Source organism: Melitaea cinxia, chromosome 14 (genome assembly GCF_905220565.1).
Source record: "Melitaea cinxia chromosome 14, ilMelCinx1.1, whole genome shotgun sequence".
NCBI classification, from domain to species: domain Eukaryota; kingdom Metazoa; phylum Arthropoda; class Insecta; order Lepidoptera; family Nymphalidae; genus Melitaea; species Melitaea cinxia.
The window spans coordinates 3,647,671-3,661,709 of NC_059407.1; the positions used below are offsets into that span (position 1 = coordinate 3,647,671).

General features: G+C 35.7%; 1 pseudogene; it reads right to left on the bottom strand.

The window, feature by feature from the left end:
* Nucleotides 1–9,944: 9,944 nt before the first annotated feature.
* Nucleotides 9,945–13,670, bottom strand: LOC123659843 (annotated as a pseudogene).
* Nucleotides 13,671–14,039: the final 369 nt, after the last annotated feature.

Here is a 14,039-nt window from a genome sequence, read left to right on the forward strand (position 1 = left end):
CATTTGTTAAGTATTTGTTAATTAAGTTAATGTAATCATGTACATTATTCACATTGCCTTTTTGTTTGACGTTTTACGTTTGACGCGGGCGAGTTAATTAATTTCACATTTGCTTTTAAAAGCATATTGTATTTCAACATAATTCGGCTGCTTATTTGATTCGAAAAATATAATAATAATAATAATAATAATAAATAAATGAAATAGAATGGCATAGTTTATAACATATACGATTATATAAGGTTTAAAAAAATATGAAGTAACAAAATGCAGCGTTCCGACTGCCGTTATCCCCATGTCAACTTTACTTTAATTATTTATTGAAGGGATAAAAATGACATTTCATTTTAACTATCACGCAAATGATACGCTCTATAGTATTGTTTTAGATGACTGTGGGTATGATAGTAGAGTGTAGGCAATATTGTCGAAGAGGGCTTCAAATGCAATTATGAGGCAGTGTGCATCGCTCGGGGACAATCGCGTCCTACCCACACGTACATACATTACATACATTTTTACAAGCACTATATAATAAAATGCATTTAGCTTAATGTTGAATATGATGCATGATGTTGTCGTTGAATGACATCATTAAAATAACTAGATAGCGAGTTGTTTAAACACATAAAGTAAGCTTTAAAAAAAAATTAAATATCTACATTTATCTAGTTGTATATTGAACGTTATATATAACATGTATAACTGATGTAGATTCTATGTAAAAGCTGCTTTAACTATTTCATGAATATACCTAAAAATCCATAGTAATTTGCTGTGTACTAATATGGGACACATATTTGTAATTAATAAATTTTTATTAATTACAGCATACAAAGTATTAGTAATATACCTAAATCACAATTTATCACCTAGTAACAAAAAATTATATAGAAATATTTAGTTGGTGTTGAACATCGTTTTAAACAAAAATTAAATATTTAAACTCCGTTTTAAATTTTTGTTAGTTTTTCCATTTATAACTTTTAAATCTGAAGCAGTGCGCTGCCACTTGATCGACTTTTAAACAACGATAAACTTTGGTAACTTTAGCGGGCAACCTTATCTATACTTTTATACATTGTGAACTATCGAACTTAGAACGATTTTTATTTTAAATGCAGATTATGTCTCTGAAAGCGTTATTGTACGAGTTTTACATTATGTTTGCACATGTCTGCGGTTTTACTGACGCGAGTGTCTGTTTATTTTTTTGTACATATGTCGATACACAAACACTATGGTATCTCATTTATAACTAAACAATACTGAACAAGTTTAAGCTTTCATCTCCACTTCCGCGTATCGTAGTATGTTATATAGCATTCCCGATTTTTCATCTTTGCTGTTCTTTCCCTAAAAATTATATTTGGTGCAATAAGTACATTCCAACTTTGCAAGAAGAAACAAATCATTTGCTATAAAATGTCAAGTAAGTCTTAAATAATTTTGAACTTCATTATAATCTAGTGTTACGTAATATAATGCTCAAACATTCCATAATAATCTCACGGCTTCTAGCTTTGGTTTAATGTACTTTTTTTTTTCATTTTTACTCACCGAAAAGTTTACCTGCACGTTCTAAAGTTGGTTTGTAGAGAATATTCCTGCTTCCAAATCTGTATTTTTTTGCAGTGTGCCCAAACGTATTGTTTTAATAGTTTATTTTGTATACAAAAGGATGAACAGATTTAGATATTTATTTTTAGTAATTTATCTTCTTTTGTCAGTAAAGAGTCGATAAAAGTTTTAGAATGGTTTTAGAATTTATCTTCTTCTTCTTCGTCATTGAAATTGACCACCAAAAAGATCTGGAAGACTAAAATTTTATATAGAAGTCTGATATTACGTAATAGGAATTATGTATACATATCGCATACTCCTGACAGCGAGCGTTACTCATAGTAGAACATATTCGCCAACTCGCATTGGAGCAGCGTGGTGGATTAAGCTCTGATTCTTCTCCTACATGGGGATAGAGGTCTATGCCCAGCAGTGGGATGTTACAGACTGAAGCGTACCCGTAGCTTATAAACGCTTGCAATACCAGAAGCATCGCAAGCGCGTTGCTGACCCTATCCCCCAGGAACTCTGGTCACCTTACTCACCACAGGAACATAGCACTGCTTGACAGCAGTATTATTTAGCTGTGATCTTTTGTAAGGTCGAGGTACTTCCCCAGTAAGGTTGCTCCAGATTTTGAGCAGGGTATTTACAGCTGTGCCGTACTTCAGTAAAGCTAAATTATTATCATCTCTCATTGATATGCAAATCAGTAAATGTACACAATATTATTAAAAATAATTTCACTAAAATTCTTCCATTTCTATGTAGCACAGTAAAAAGACTTCCTAGTCAATTTTCATTAGCCTAGCGCTAATTAAGGGTCGGTGATAATGAATCTGTCTTCAACAATATATACAAAAATAAATCTCTAAAAGTTCAATCATTATTATTATTTTATTTTTTATGTAATCACTGCTTTATTCAATATAAATACTTGAACTAATGAAGCTTACGGTGAAAAATGATTTTTTTTTGTAAGCCTAAGCGTTCGTTTTTGTAAAGTTGATCCTGAGAGCCATTGAAGATGATAAAGTATCTGTTATTATTTACCTACGTAGACTCGTCAAATGTTGACTGGTAAATAAATTCGAACCCTACTTCAATAGTTCTCAAAACGAACAAAGTAAAGTTCCCTGACAGCTGACCTAATAGAGCTGAACCGTCAGCCGGTCAAAGAGGGTGAAACTTGGGACCAAATGTTCGATTCATTATAATATTGGTATCTATTTCACACCAACTTCGACTATTCGACTGACGGTCTGTAATACATTTGTGAAGTGATAACGTTATGAAACTATTTGACTGCATTCGTTTGGTATTTAATATATAATAGAGATCAACGGATCTAGACAAATTTATAAAGGTAGCTGTTTTATTTTTTTGTAATAATAGAATATTTTAATCATGTAGCTAAAATTATATTACTAAAAGTAGATTAAAAATGTTTGGTTGATTAAATATAATAATGATGATGAATATATTCGCTATCATAATACATGATTGTGAATTAAAAAAAATCTAGGTAATTTATCTACCAATAGAAGTAAATTAAAATTAAATATAATAGACAAAAACGGAAGTGCACAACCACCTGCTCAAAAACACTGGCGGTTCACGCGTTCGATTCCCGTTCGGGGTGGTGGATATTTATACGTGTACAAACATTTCTGTCTGGTTTGGATGTCTCTCTTTGTGGGTCTCCCCACCGTGCCTCGGAGAGCACGTAAAGCCGTCGGTCCCGATTGTTAACATAAATATCTGATAGCGATCGTTACTACCGTAGAGAACAAATCCGCCAACCCGCAGTGGAACAGCGTGGTGGATTAAGCTCGAATCCTTCTTCTACTTAGAGAAAAAGGCCTGTGCCCAGCACTGGGATGTTACAGGCTGAATGCAAGTTCACCTAATCTGCACAGTTTATGATTACAGTTTCAAACAGGTTTTATTTAAGTATAGCATCCAGGAAGAAAATTGACCTTCTTGTAAGGGAACGAACGTAACTACAACAGCAACTTCAATATCATTATGCGTCTCAAACGTAAGACGAACTTTAGATATCGTATAAAATATTTTATCTACACTAATGTTGTAACATTCTACTTATGTTTCCAATACTTGACTTATAATTACTACTGTTATAGCGCAGACAACAAAACACTCAATTTAAGCAATTTCACATGATGGTATAATATCCACATCGATGTCGTAAAATCTCATTATAACATCGCGCGCATGCGCGCAGCTGCGCTCTCATTGGTTAGATTTTAATGGCGGCAAAATCACTGTGACTATACACGTACGCGTGAATTTAATTTAATAAATTAAAAGTTAAAAATGGATAGCGACGATGATAATTGTACGCCTCCGGATATTCTAGAATTGGCAACAAAATTAACTCACAATCTTTTGCCAGAAAAATCTAGAAAATTATATGAAAAAGAATATAATAACTTATTCCGACTCCGTCTACGAGCTCTACTGCTTGCCCCGCGACCGCTACAGCTGCTGGATCAATAATTAACATTAACTTTCAAAATTGTACCATCCAAAATTTGAACAATTATTATAAATAAACTATTGTCAGCTTTTACTCTTGTTGTTTGATTAATTGCATTAGTGAAGATAAAGTAGTGTATGCAACTGCATATAACACGGGTATTAAAACACTCGTTACTATTATGAAACTCGCTGCGCTCGTTTCATAAACTCACACTCGTGTTTTAATACCCTTCATTATATGACAGTTGCATAAACTACTATTAAATATTGTTTTTTTTTTATATCTTGTGAAAAAAAAATAAAGGTAAATAATAAAAAATAGCTAATACATGAGTAATAATACTTTACGTCTCCTCGGTTTTTCTTACTGAAATCTCTATATCAAGTACTAGATCGTTCAATAAGTCCCGAGACTAACCTGGAAATGGCGCATATATTAAAAACTCTTTTGATTTTTAAAAAGTACTGGCTATCAATACAAGAATATGTGTCAAATTTTTAAAAATGGAACAATAAAATTATCGATTTTGAAACATTTAAGTGACGCTACGGTTGTAATTTCGATACAATGGAAAAAAACGAGTTTCGCGTGTTGATAAAACATTGTTTTTTAATGGGAAAAAATACCGTTGAAGCACAGCAATGGCTTATAAAATGTTATGCAGGATCAGCTCCCTCTAAAGCAACCATTTGTCGGTGGTATGCCGACTTCAAACGCGGTCGCATGGACACCAATGATGGGGAACGCTCAGGTCGTCCAAATGAAGCAGTGACTCAACAAAATATTAACCAAGTCCTCAAAATCGTATTGGAAGATCAGAAGGTAAAAAGTGCGAGAGATAGCCGAGATAGTGAAGATTTCAGCTGGTAGTGTTTTCACTATTTTACATAAAAATTTGGCCATGAAAAAGCTTTTTTCTAAGTGGGTGCCGCATTTGCTTACAACTAATCAAAAGGAACAACGTATCAATGATTCAGAGCGATGTTTGGCGCTGATGAATCATAATAAAAAGGATTTTTTACGTCGGTATGTAACAATGGATGAAACCTGGATATACCATTTCACTCCGGAATCCAATCGGCAGGCAGCGGAGTGGAGAGCGGCTGGTGAAAGCCGCCCGAAGCGTCCAAAGACTCAGAAATCGGCCGGTAAGGTTATGGCGTCTATATTTTGGGATGCGCATGGAATACTTTTCATCGACTACCTTGAAAAGGGGCAAAATATAAATAGTGACTATTACATGTGCTTATTGGAGCGATTGAAGTACGAAATTGCGGATAAACGGCCTCACATGAACAAAAAGAAAGTGGTGTTTCACCAGGACAACGCGCCTTGTCACAAGCCCGTGAGAACGATGGCCAAAATTAACGAATTGGGCTTCGAATTGCTTCCTCATCCCCCTTATTCGCCAGACTTGGCCCCCAGCAATTACTGGCTGTTTGCAGACCTCAAAAAAATGCTTCAGGGTAAGAAATTTGACTCAAATAGTGAAGTTATCGCAGCAACGGAGGCTTATTTTGAAGCCATGGGATAGAAAAGTTAGAAAAGCGTTGGAGGGACTGTATCGCTCTTGGAGGAGACTATGTTGATGAATAAAAATTAATTTTATAAAAAAGACCTTTTTTTAGTACTTAGTCTCGGGACTTATTGAACCACGTGTTATTTATTTGAAATTTACATTACATCTACATCTTCTTCTAAGTTACGGGTCACGTTGTTTGTCTGCGATGGACCCCTAAGCTAGTCCAGTTTGCACACCGTGTGCAGTTTGATCAAACTTGAAAGATAGGCTATATTTTATTTTGATATATTTTATTATTATATTTAAGGAAAAAAAAAATAAAGCGAAACGAAGTTCGCCAGGTTAGAGCTAGTATATATATATATATATATATATATATATATATATATATATATATATAAAACTTTTCTCGATCTCCATGTAGAAGAAGTAGGGAAGATTCTATTTTTAAACCTTTCTAAATAGATATATCATTATATTAACTATTATTCTAATGCAATCTAGTAAGATCGTTGTCATCATGCGATCATTAACTATAATCGCATTTTAACAAAGACAAGTAACAACGCCTTAAGCTATATTCTACTAAATCGCCTATAGATTGTATGTATAAGCTGTGTGTATAAGCATCCCAGACATACTTCTTTATAGTCCTTATTAACAGTTTGTACGTAAGTAGCTGTTGTAATATATCTCGTAATGTTCAAGAGATGATAATAAACAAGCACACCCTTCGTCCGCTACTGTTATTTAAACCAACACGATTTCCGATACGGAACTTATAATTGGGGGAGATTCTTGGGCATATTTCCCGAGGGCACTATAAGCACAATGCGGCAACCTACGCAGGGATTCCTCCTAACGAATGCACTTCAAGAGCTACGTGCAATCAAACACGCTATGGTTTCAAAGAAAATTGTATAACGTCAAATGCTTATATAGAGCTTCTACATACGTAAGAGCTATAAAAATGCCTAAAAGTGAAATCTTATTATGAATAGATAGCTAAAGAGTTTCAAAGTATCTACATAAATAAAAATGAACCACCGAAATGTATCTAGGCGCATAAATTCCGAGCTACTGTTCAAAATTGTATAGTTCTTTGTTTATTTTGTATTTTTGTTTTGTTCTACACTAATAATTGTGTTTGCTCGCAAACGAAAAAAAAACCGACTTCAATTACATCGAAGAGTAATACAACGTAGATCGACGAAAAAATAGTCAAGTAACTACGCGTTATCAAAGATTACTCAAAAAGTAGTTATCAAATCTCAATAAAATTTATATGTGACCACATGACAAACATCAGCTTTCGATTAAATTAAAAATTATTACAATAGGTACACCCAGTAAAAAGTTATTGCGGATTTTCAAGAGTTTCCCTCGATTTCTCTGGGATCCCATCATCATATCCTGGTTTCCTTATCATGGTACTAAACTAAGGATATCTCCTTTCCAACAAAAAAAGAATTATCAAAATCATTACACCCAGTAGAAAGTTATGCGGTATAATACAACGTAGGTCGACGAAAAAAGCGTCAAGTAAAAACGCATTATTAGATATAACTCGAAAAGTAGTTGTTAGATCTCAAATAAATTTAAATGAGACCAATTAACACACCACCTTTCGATTAAAAAAAAATTGTCGAAATCGGTCCACACGGTCAAAAGTTCTGATGTAACATACATTAAAAAAAAACACAGTCGAATTGAGAACCTCCTCCTTTTTTTTGAAGTCTGTTAAAAGGTAGTAGGTACAATATTTTCTTTTTCATTAATGTCGCTTTTGATAAAATATGTACCTATATATATTGGCAAAGCGCGATATGTATATACTGCTAGTATGATAAGTAGTAGTTTTTAATTTTTATAATATTCTCATAATAGATAAATTCCATCAAGACTGTCGAACAATGAAAAGATAAACAAAACGCTCAAAAAGTTTAAGCTTTAGCGATTATATCGCACAATAAAAAAGGTATAACGTCGTTATTTTCCAATATCCAAACAGATTATACTTTTATTATTATAAAATAACTATAGAATGGTAGTCCGTTGTACCAGATATTATGAATACATTTAGTGAATTAGTATTGGATTCTCGTTACTGGATGAAATAATTACATCCCGATATCGGGATGCTCACTGAATTTTTTTGCAGGTATTTTTATGATTAACACATATTACAATTATATGATCAAGATATTAAAAACACCTTTGCCAAAATGGAAATTGAATAGAAAACAGATTTTTATAAATTTAATAATAATAAATTACTAATAAAGCTTTATTGAAAAAGTCTCTTAGATAAAAGTAAAAGAATTTCCGCAAGATATTTCTATAATTCATATTTTCGGAAGATAACTGACGGATACAGGGGTGAGAATTTCAAGTGAAGTACACCTTAGGGAATGGGGAAGGTACAAGTAATATTGAAGCCGATTTTAATAACCAGAAAACCAGTATTATTATATTTTTTGTCAATTCCATTTTTTTTAATCATTTCCAAATAGATTTGCTATATGTACACATTATTGAGATAGAATCAAAAGTACAAACGTATTGCTCAAAAAACTCTTCTTTAAAGAATATGTAACTCGTGTACGACAAACTATCATTCGCTCTATCCATTTAAAGTAATAAGAAATAGTCTAGACAGTACCTAGAAGTGTAACCTGAACTCGGACTCAAAGGATTCTCTACCTAAAACTTTTAATTGTTATTTTGTGTAAAATTACATTTTATTATATTTTACTAAAGTTGATACTACAGTATAGAATCTTGAATGGTAAATGTGGCTAATGGGATCACTTTCAAACCAAAAAGACACTTAAAGACTGATTAGTAAATTAATTTTTACTTAAACATTTTGAATTTATTTTTTGACTAAACGTAATTATTATAAAATTTATATAAATATACAAAAGTTATGTCAGATAACTAGACATGTTACTTCTTAAAGCGATTTTCACGAAAAAAATATGACACAATTCAATCTAAACAAATAAAATAATATTCCAAATTTAAAGTAATTCAAATATAATAATACATTTAAAACTAAACAGATCAGAGTTGACATCAAAAGAGTATGTATAATCTGAGATTACCAATCAACATAGAACAAGTACAACCTGTGGTGAATAACACAAGATCGAGAGAAGAAGACGACGTCCGACAGCGTCGCGAGCGTACCGCTCCGTTCGAATTTTGCGGGCAATCTTTGTATGAGGACAGCTGAATGGGCGGAGCCAGGAAGAGTTCAGCGGCAGTTAGTTGCCCAGCGACCGTCGGAGTAACGAGCGATAAAATCCAACGCCAGACCTGTATCGCAACATAGACTTAATGCTTTGTTGCTTTTTTTAACCGACTTCCAAAAAAGGAGGAGGTTCTCAATTCGACAGTATTTTTTTTTTATGTATGTTACATCAGAACTTTTGACCGGGTGGACCAATTTCGACAATTTTTTTTTAATCGAAAGGTGGTGTGTGTCAATTGGTCTCATTTAAATTTATTTGAGATCTAACAACCACTTTTCGAGTTATATCTAATAATGCGTTTTTACTTGACGCTTTTTTCGTCGACCTACGTTGTATTATACCGCATAACTTTCTACTGGATGTACCGATTTTGATAATTCTTTTTTTGTTGGAAAGGGGATATCCCTAGTTTGGTACTATGATAAGGAAACTAGATTCTGATAATGGGATCTCAGAGAAATCGAGGGAAACTCTTGAAAATCCGCAATAACTTTTTACTCGGTGTACCGATAAGTTAATTTTTAATTTAATCGAAAGCTGATGTTTGTCATGTGGTCACATATAAATTTTATCGAGATCTGATAACTACTTTTTGAGTAATCTTTGATAACGCGTAGTTACTTGACTATTTTTTCGTCGATCTACGTTGTATTACTCTTCGATGTAATTGAAGTCGGTTTTTTTTTCGTTTGCGAGCGAACACAATTATTCATACAACTAGGTCAGCAAATAAGCGTACGGCTCACCTGATGGTAAGCGATTACCGTAGCTTATAGACGCCTGCAACACCAGAAGCATTGCAAGCGCGTTGCCGACCCAATCGCTAATCCCCCCAGGAGCTCTGGCCACCTTACTCACCAACAGGAACACAATACTGCTTGAAAACAGTATTATTTAGCTGTGGTCTTCTGTAAGGTCGAGGTACTACCCCAGTCGGGCTGCTCCATATTTTGAGCAGGAAATTCCTGCTGTGCCCTACCTCAGTTAAATGTATTCCATTCTAATAGATTACAAAAACAATTTTTAATTTGTCAATGCGTTATTGATTAGCATGCTATTTAAATCTTTTCTCTATAACCTATAAGTAAGAAACTCATCATATCAGCTCACAGACGCCCACTGCTGAGCATAAGCCTCCCCTAATGCTTTCCACGAGGATCGGTCCTGCGCAGCACGCATCCAGTGGCTTCCCGCGACCCTGATCAGTTCGTCGGTCCACCTCATGGGGAGCCTGCCAACGCTGCGGCGGCCGGTACGCGGTCGCCACTCGTGAACCTTTCCGCCCCATCGACCATCGGTTCGTCGAGCTATGTGTCCTGCCCATTACCACTTCTGTGCAATCCTTCGAGCAATGTCAGTTACCTTGGTTCTCCTACGGCTCTCCTCATTTCTGACTTTGTCACGTAGGGAAATACTGAGCATTGCCCTCTCCATCGCCCGCTGAGCGACTTTAAGTCTTCTTATGAGGCCCATATTTAGCGACCATGTCTCGGATCCATATGTCATCACGTGCAACACACACTGTTTCAAGACTTTCGTCTTCAGACACTGCGGGATATTGGACGCGAAGATTCTCCGTAGTTTCCCGAACGCAGCCCATCCGAGTTGGATTCGACGAGAGATCTCGTTCTCGAAGTTGGACTTACCTAGCTGTGTTGACTGTCCTAGATATGTATTGGTCAACAACTTCGAGAACAGTGTTCCCAATGCGAACTGGAGCGGGTGCTACATGGACGTTTGACATAATTTTCGTCTTGTCCATGTTCAGCTTAAGACCCACTCTTTGGGAGACACTGTTGAGATGCTCGAGCATTGTGCTCAGGTCTTCCAAGGTCTCAGCCATAAGGACTACGTCATTGGCAAAACAGAGGTGGGTAAAGTACTCGCCATTGATGTTGATGCCGAATCCTTTCCAGTCCAGAAGCTTGAAAGCGTCCTCCGAGAATAACGGAATTAAAGAGTCTTTGGAGGACCTTGAGTACTGGCTTACCGCCCGCTCTCAAAAGCTCAGTTGTGAATACGTCATCACCCGTTGTTGTTTTTAAGATATTTGAGAGCACCAATCTCGTACAGGTTGACGTCTGGGATTTCTTTGGTTTCGTGCCTTGTTAGTTTAGCTCTGGGATCGTTTGCCTTAATGTTGACGGGTTTCCGTGTGGTGTATAACTGGCCGTAGAAGCTCTCAATCTCCCTCAGGATTTCAGGCTTTGACGAGATGACGCTGCCATCGTCGGCTCTCAGCTGCGCTAATTGGCTTTGTCCAATAGACAGATCTCGTGCGAACACTTTCGAGCCTTTGTTCCGCTCTGTGGCCTCTTCAATACGGTCAGTATTAAAGTGGCGAAGGTCGCTTGTCTAGGACTTGGAGATCTGTCTATTCAACTGCCGGTAACGGGTAGCATCCGCCGAGGACATGTCTTTCTGCCATTAGTCGGAGTGTGTGGTCGGAGATCTTCTTTGTTTTTTGGCGGTGGGTCTTGAAAAACTTAGACCCCACCTTGTGGACAATTTCCACCAGCCCGTCGTTGAGCTCATTCACATCTACGCAGTCGGCCAGGCTTTCAAATCGATTTTGGAGTTCGAGTTGAAAGCTCTCGGGGTTTTGAATATGAGCAGGCACAGGTCTGAGCGTAGACCCTATCAGCCGACCTCTCTCAAGCTTGACATCGATATTCAATGTGCCTCGGACAACTCGGTGATCACTTCCTGTTTTCACAGCATTGATCACTGAGACATCATTAAATATGTGCTTGTTCGTCGGCATGATAAAGTCTATCTCGTTCCTGACGGTGTCGTCGGGACTCAACCAGGTCCATTTGCGTTGTTCCGGCTTCCTGAAGTAGGAGTTCATCATAAAGAGTCCCTCCTTTTCCATGAAGTCAGCCAGTAGCCAGCCTCAAGTCATCACTGCATCGTCTGCCCAGCTTCGCGTTGAAGTCTCCCATCACAACAGTGTAGTGGCGTTTAGAGCTATGTATGCTGTAGAGATTTCCTCATACATAGCTTCCACTTCGTCATCTGGATGTGTCGAAGTCGGTGCGTAAACCTGCATGACCTTCAGCGAATACCGCTTGGATATTCTGAGTATAAGGTACGCCTCACTGCTCAATACGCTCCTAACGACGTCGATGCTGTTGACGAGAGACTTGCAAACAAGGAACCCGACACCACCCTGGGCCTGTTGGTCGGCCTCCCGGTAGTACAGCAGGTTGCCAGACTTGGGGTCATCGTAGGTGAGGTCATCAAGGCGGTGTAAAAAACTATCTTCTTCTTATATACTATTTTCGAAGTGAAACTTCTTTAGCATTGTTATGATTAAAAACTCGATGAAACGAAAAATTCATCAGGATAAATAAACAAAGACATAAATATATAGGAGAATGACAGAGAATACATTACTGCTCAAAACACGTAAGCGACTCGTTTTGCACGGCGCTTACGGCCTTTTTCACGAGACCGTGATCATCATCAATAGAACGAACCGTAACGGCCTACCTTTCTACGACTTTTCAGAATTTTCACTTCTGCCGTGCAGGAAGTGAACACACACTTTTATTTTTAATTCTTGTTAGGAGGACTATTTTAGGACTTTCAAGTTAAGGAGAGTGAGAGCAAACTTTTTTTCTTTAAGCTATATAACGTAACTAACACAAAATTTAGATAAAATAATAGCCTTAGAAAAAATAAATACCTATAGGTATAAAAATTATAAAATATATGCATTCCATGAAGTTTATTAATTTTTACTTAAAATTATTACAAAACGAATAGTTTAAGCTAGACCATCATCGAGGTTATTTATTTGTTTAAAAAAGTAAACAGAAATGGTGCACATGATTAAATCTATTTATATTTTAACAGTGCAAACTAATTAATTAATAATTGTTAAGATTTAAATACTATCTTTTTCAGGTTCCTCAAATCTCGGTATAAAATTATAAAACTACAGTGTATACCACGTATTCTGTTTAATTAAAAAAGTATTATTATTTTAAAATAAAATAACCGTATCGGAAAAATGTCGTGTTTATTCATTACTCTCGACTTAAATAAAACCTACTCGTACGTTACGAGTGAATTAAGAGGTCAAGAGCGGAGTCCCAGATTAACGTAGATTTTAAAAGAACGTTTATTTTTGGTTTCATAATATTATAAAAGAATTAATAACTGTTCTGTTTTTGTTGTGTAGCTACTTTAGTCAAAGTTAATGATTATCTTAAACAATTAAAAGAATATAATGAATGTTCTACAATATAAATAATAACATTTAAGGCGGTTTTATAAATCTTGCACTAAATTATAATTAATAAATTAATTTGTGTGCAGTTACATGAAGAGGTCTATGAAAAAGCCACAGCTTAATAAAATGATAGCCTAGTTATTGCAGTATCTTCACAGAGGACGTTGACATAAAAAATATATTTATGTTTGTCTCTTTCGCACATACATCTATACTCTTCCGTAAATCGAAATCAAAGCTCGTCGGGATTCAAGCCCTCTGAAGTTGCCGTGCCACTGTGAAGTGAGACGCGAATTGCGGAACGTTCGGAATACATTTTCGAGAACTTCACTCACTATCGAGTAAAAATTTTCGCAAATTTTACACAAATTAAATAACTAAAGTGTTTGTTGCTGTTATAGTATAATGATATTAAATCATCCCTTTAAATTAAAGTTATCAATAACAAAGAATTCGAAAACATTTAAAGTTTGATTTCATACAAATGACAGCTTTCAAACATAAAGTGACTTTGAGTCGAGTAAACGTTTTGAACAATCAGTAGTAAATACTTTGCAATCTCGTATGTGCGGAACGTACCTGCATATGGCGGACGCTCGGTTTGTGTTTATGTCAATAAAAAACTGATTTTTGTTTTCGCGGGTGAGGATTTACAGAAATTTATTATAGATTATTTGCCAGTGTAACCTGTGAATTGTGTGTATTTTTTGTGATAATGTTTTACGTAACTGGACTCGAAAGCAATTTAATATCTTCAGTGGACTTATAAGGGTATGTATTTGCATGTTTTTTTATATATTTAAGGAATGACTGAAAAGTTTAAGGGTAAGGGCTTAGGACGGTGGGCTAAGGTTCAGATAATACTGTTGAAGTGGTGTGTATTAAAAATAAGATAATATAAACTGATATAGTCTGAGGTCCATAGACCTTTTTCGCCTAGGTTATTAGACAGAT